This window comes from Tasmannia lanceolata, unplaced genomic scaffold, assembly GCF_043159265.1.
Source record: "Tasmannia lanceolata isolate RefF3 unplaced genomic scaffold, GAP_Taslan_0.1 ptg000118l, whole genome shotgun sequence".
Classification (NCBI taxonomy): Eukaryota; Viridiplantae; Streptophyta; class Magnoliopsida; order Canellales; family Winteraceae; genus Tasmannia; species Tasmannia lanceolata.
Genome location: NW_027518794.1, coordinates 11335 through 17500, shown reverse-complemented (window position 1 = coordinate 17500; position 6166 = coordinate 11335).

Genomic DNA, 6166 nt, shown 5'->3' with positions numbered 1-6166 from the left:
ACACAAGCCTTGGGCACTAGCCTTGGACACTAGCCTTGCACACAGTCCTTGCACACTAGGCATGCTTGGGCGAGCTGATCCCGCATCAAGTCGACGGGTCTAGGCATTCTTGGGCGCAGATCCCGCATCGTCTCGTCGCGTCTGGGCGCAAACACGTCGCGTCTCGTTGCGTCTTCAGAAGTCGTCGCTAACAGCACCTTTGGTTGCCACTGGTGGTTAGGCTGGTTGGTTGCGCAAACCCTATAGGAGGGTGGCATGCTGGTGGGCGTTTTTGCCCGGATAGGCACTAGAATGTGCAGATTTTGGGCGTTTTTGCCTGGATAGGCTAAGGAATGGGCATGCTTTGGGCGTTTTTGCCCGGATAGGCACCGGAATGCTTGGCCTTGGCTTGTCCTAGCAAGGCATTGCTGGGTTGGGCTCCCTTGGCCTTTTGGGCGCCTTGGACGATGTCTTGCGAAGACCATGGGCACAAGGCCATGGCATATGGTGAGGAAAGGACCACGGTTGCCAAGGTTAGGCACCGGAATGCTTGGCCTTGGCTTGCCCTAGCAGGGCATTGCTGGGTTGGGCTCCCTTGGCCTTTTGGGCGCCTTGGACGATGTCTTGCGAAGACCATGGGCACAAGGCCATGGCATATGGTGAGGAAAGGACCACGGTTGCCAAGGTTAGGCACCGGAATGCTTGGCCTTGGCTTGCCAAAGCAGGGCATTGCTGGGTTGGGCTCCCTTGGCCTTCCGGGCGCCTTGGACACTGTCTTGGGAAGACCATGGGCACAAGGCCATGGCATATGGTGGGGAATGGACCACGGTTGCCAAGGCTAGGCATATAGAGAGGAATCGCATTTTTGCCCGGATAGGCACCGGAATGCTTGGCCTTGGCTTGCCATAGCAGGGCATTGCTGGGTTGGGCTCCCTTGGCCTTCCGGGGGCCTTGGACGCTGTCTTGGGAAGACCATGGGCACAAGGCCATGGCATATAGTGAGGAATGGACCACGGTTGGCAAGGCTAGGCATATAGAGAGGAATGGACCACGGTTGCCAAGGTTGCGCAAGTTTTGGGCATTTTTTGCCCGGATATGCCCAAGTATGCCCCGATAGGCCCGTTACGCCCCGGTATGAACGCGTATGCCCGGATAGACTCGGTATGCCTTGGGATACATGCGTATGCCCCGATAGGCTTGGTACGCCCCGATATGCGCACGTGTGCCCCAGTAGGGCTCGGTATGCCCCGGTATGTACGCGTGTGCCCCGATAGGCCCGGTATGCCCCGATATGCACACGTGTGCCCCAATAGGGGTCGGTATGCCCCGGTAGGTACGCGTGTGCCCCGTAATGCACGTTTCGCAGATCTCCCCGCATGTCCCGCCCCTATATGTAATACTTACTTACTTACTTTCTTTCTTTCTTGCTTGCTTGCTTGCTTGCAATGGTTGGGAGTGCCCGGCATGCCCCGCTGCAGAGACCAAGGGCGCAATGACTTGGCACCGCGGATGCCGGGACTCCGGCACTTCCCGTGGCACTGATGGTTGGTTCCAAAGACAAAAGGCCGTGCAAGGCCACCGCACCGCGGATGATTTTGCTCGTGCTGGCGCCGTTGTGTGGCCAAAGAACATGCGCGAATGCTCGTGTCGGAAGGGTTGGTGTCCTGGCCCCGCGGGTGTCACGAATGCTCGGTTGCGAAGACCATGGGACCAGAGCCATGGCACGTCGGATGATGGCTCCAGCTGGCGCCCCGGCACTTTCTGTGGCATTGATGCTCGGTTTCAAAGACAAACGTGCGCAGTGCCAGGGGACCGCGGATGACTGCTCGTGCTGGCCCCGTTGGGCGGCATTGATGGTCGGTTGCAAAGAAAATGCGCGATTGCTCGTGTCGGGGCCCGGCAAGCCAAGGCCAAGCGAGCCATGGCACGTCGGATGATGGCTCCAGCTGGCGCCCCGGCACTTTCTGTGGCATTGATGCTCGGTTTCAAAGACAAACGTGCGCAGGGCCAGGGGACCGCGGATGACTGCTCGTGCTGGCCCCGTTGGGCGGCATTGATGGTCGGTTGCAAAGAAAATGCGCGATTGCTCGTGTCGGGGCCTGGCAAGCCAAGGCCAAGCGAGCCATGGCAACGCGGATGATGGCTCGCTAGTGCTGGCGCCGTGCACAGTGGCCTCGCACACTCGCCCTGCACGCTTCCCTTGCACGCAGCCTTGCACACTAGCCTCGCATGCGAGCCTTGCACCCTAGCCATGCAAACTAGCCTTGCACGGTAGCCATGCACACAAGCCGTGCACATTAGCCATGCGCACAAGCCCCGCACACTAGCCTTGCGCACAACCCTTGCACACAAGCCATGCACTCGAGCAATGCACACAAGCCTTGCACTCAAGCAATGCACACAAGCCCTGGACACTAGCCTTGCACACGGGCCTGGCACACAAGCCTTGGGCACTAGCCTTGCGCACTAGCGTTCCACATGAGCCTTGCACACTAGCCTTGGACACTAGCCTTGCACACAGGCCTTGCACACTAGGCATGCTTGGGCGAGCTGATCCCGCATCAAGTCGACGGGTCTAGGCATTCTTGGGCGCAGATCCCGCATCGTCTCGTCGCGTCTGGGCGCAAACACGTCGCGTCTCGTTGCGTCTTCAGAAGTCGTCGCTAACAGCACCTTTGGTTGCCACTGGTGGTTAGGCTGGTTGGTTGCGCAAACCCTATAGGAGGGTGGCATGCTGGTGGGCGTTTTTGCCCGGATAGGCACTAGAATGTGCAGATTTTGGGCGTTTTTGCCTGGATAGGCTAAGGAATGGGCATGCTTTGGGCGTTTTTGCCCGGATAGGCACCGGAATGCTTGGCCTTGGCTTGTCCTAGCAAGGCATTGCTGGGTTGGGCTCCCTTGGCCTTTTGGGCGCCTTGGACGATGTCTTGCGAAGACCATGGGCACAAGGCCATGGCATATGGTGAGGAAAGGACCACGGTTGCCAAGGTTAGGCACCGGAATGCTTGGCCTTGGCTTGCCAAAGCAGGGCATTGCTGGGTTGGGCTCCCTTGGCCTTCCGGGCGCCTTGGACACTGTCTTGGGAAGACCATGGGCACAAGGCCATGGCATATGGTGGGGAATGGACCACGGTTGCCAAGGCTAGGCATATAGAGAGGAATTGCATTTTTGCCCGGATAGGCACCGGAATGCTTGGCCTTGGCTTGCCATAGCAGGGCATTGCTGGGTTGGGCTCCCTTGGCCTTCCGGGGGCCTTGGACGCTGTCTTGGGAAGACCATGGGCACAAGGCCATGGCATATAGTGAGGAATGGACCACGGTTGGCAAGGCTAGGCATATAGAGAGGAATGGACCACGGTTGCCAAGGTTGCGCAAGTTTTGGGCATTTTTTGCCCGGATATGCCCAAGTATGCCCCGATAGGCCCGTTACGCCCCGGTATGAACGCGTATGCCCGGATAGACTCGGTATGCCTTGGGATACATGCGTATGCCCCGATAGGCTTGGTACGCCCCGATATGCGCACGTGTGCCCCAGTAGGGCTCGGTATGCCCCGGTATGTACGCGTGTGCCCCGATAGGCCCGGTATGCCCCGATATGCACACGTGTGCCCCAATAGGGGTCGGTATGCCCCGGTAGGTACGCGTGTGCCCCGTAATGCACGTTTCGCAGATCTCCCCGCATGTCCCGCCCCTATATGTAATACTTACTTACTTACTTACTTTCTTTCTTGCTTGCTTGCTTGCTTGCAATGGTTGGGAGTGCCCGGCATGCCCCGCTGCAGAGACCAAGGGCGCAATGACTTGGCACCGCGGATGCCGGGACTCCGGCACTTCCCGTGGCACTGATGGTTGGTTCCAAAGACAAAAGGCCGTGCAAGGCCACCGCACCGCAGATGATTTTGCTCGTGCTGGCGCCGTTGTGTGGCCAAAGAACATGCGCGAATGCTCGTGTCGGAAGGGTTGGTGTCCTGGCCCCGCGGGTGTCACGAATGCTCGGTTGCGAAGACCATGGGACCAGAGCCATGGCACGTCGGATGATGGCTCCAGCTGGCGCCCCGGCACTTTCTGTGGCATTGATGCTCGGTTTCAAAGACAAACGTGCGCAGGGCCAGGGGACCGCGGATGACTGCTCGTGCTGGCCCCGTTGGGCAGCATTGATGGTCGGTTGCAAAGAAAATGCGCGATTGCTCGTGTCGGGGCCCGGCAAGCCAAGGCCAAGCGAGCCATGGCACGTCGGATGATGGCTCCAGCTGGCGCCCCGGCACTTTCTGTGGCATTGATGCTCGGTTTCAAAGACAAACGTGCGCAGGGCCAGGGGACCGCGGATGACTGCTCGTGCTGGCCCCGTTGGGCGGCATTGATGGTCGGTTGCAAAGAAAATGCGCGATTGCTCGTGTCGGGGCCTGGCAAGCCAAGGCCAAGCGAGTCATGGCAACGCGGATGATGGCTCGCTAGTGCTGGCGCCGTGCACAGTGGCCTCGCACACTCGCCCTGCACGCTTCCCTTGCACGCAGCCTTGCACACTAGCCTCGCATGCGAGCCTTGCACCCTAGCCATGCAAACTAGCCTTGCACGGTAGCCATGCACACAAGCCGTGCACATTAGCCATGCGCACAAGCCCCGCACACTAGCCTTGCGCACAACCCTTGCACACAAGCCATGCACTCGAGCAATGCACACAAGCCTTGCACTCAAGCAATGCACACAAGCCCTGGACACTAGCCTTGCACACGGGCCTGGCACACAAGCCTTGGGCACTAGCCTTGCGCACTAGCGTTCCACATGAGCCTTGCACACTAGCCTTGGACACTAGCCTTGCACACAGGCCTTGCACACTAGGCATGCTTGGGCGAGCTGATCCCGCATCAAGTCGACGGGTCTAGGCATTCTTGGGCGCAGATCCCGCATCGTCTCGTCGCGTCTGGGCGCAAACACGTCGCGTCTCGTTGCGTCTTCAGAAGTCGTCGCTAACAGCACCTTTGGTTGCCACTGGTGGTTAGGCTGGTTGGTTGCGCAAACCCTATAGGAGGGTGGCATGCTGGTGGGCGTTTTTGCCCGGATAGGCACTAGAATGTGCAGATTTTGGGCGTTTTTGCCTGGATAGGCTAAGGAATGGGCATGCTTTGGGCGTTTTTGCCCGGATAGGCACCGGAATGCTTGGCCTTGGCTTGTCCTAGCAAGGCATTGCTGGGTTGGGCTCCCTTGGCCTTTTGGGCGCCTTGGACGATGTCTTGCGAAGACCATGGGCACAAGGCCATGGCATATGGTGAGGAAAGGACCACGGTTGCCAAGGTTAGGCACCGGAATGCTTGGCCTTGGCTTGCCAAAGCAGGGCATTGCTGGGTTGGGCTCCCTTGGCCTTCCGGGCGCCTTGGACACTGTCTTGGGAAGACCATGGGCACAAGGCCATGGCATATGGTGGGGAATGGACCACGGTTGCCAAGGCTAGGCATATAGAGAGGAATTGCATTTTTGCCCGGATAGGCACCGGAATGCTTGGCCTTGGCTTGCCATAGCAGGGCATTGCTGGGTTGGGCTCCCTTGGCCTTCCGGGGGCCTTGGACGCTGTCTTGGGAAGACCATGGGCACAAGGCCATGGCATATAGTGAGGAATGGACCACGGTTGGCAAGGCTAGGCATATAGAGAGGAATGGACCACGGTTGCCAAGGTTGCGCAAGTTTTGGGCATTTTTTGCCCGGATATGCCCAAGTATGCCCCGATAGGCCCGTTACGCCCCGGTATGAACGCGTATGCCCGGATAGACTCGGTATGCCTTGGGATACATGCGTATGCCCCGATATGCGCACGTGTGCCCCAGTAGGGCTCGGTATGCCCCGGTATGTACGCGTGTGCCCCGATAGGCCCGGTATGCCCCGATATGCACACGTGTGCCCCAATAGGGGTCGGTATGCCCCGGTAGGTACGCGTGTGCCCCGTAATGCACGTTTCGCAGATCTCCCCGCATGTCCCGCCCCTATATGTAATACTTACTTACTTACTTACTTTCTTTCTTGCTTGCTTGCTTGCTTGCAATGGTTGGGAGTGCCCGGCATGCCCCGCTGCAGAGACCAAGGGCGCAATGACTTGGCACCGCGGATGCCGGGACTCCGGCACTTCCCGTGGCACTGATGGTTGGTTCCAAAGACAAAAGGCCGTGCAAGGCCACCGCACCGCGGATGATTTTGCT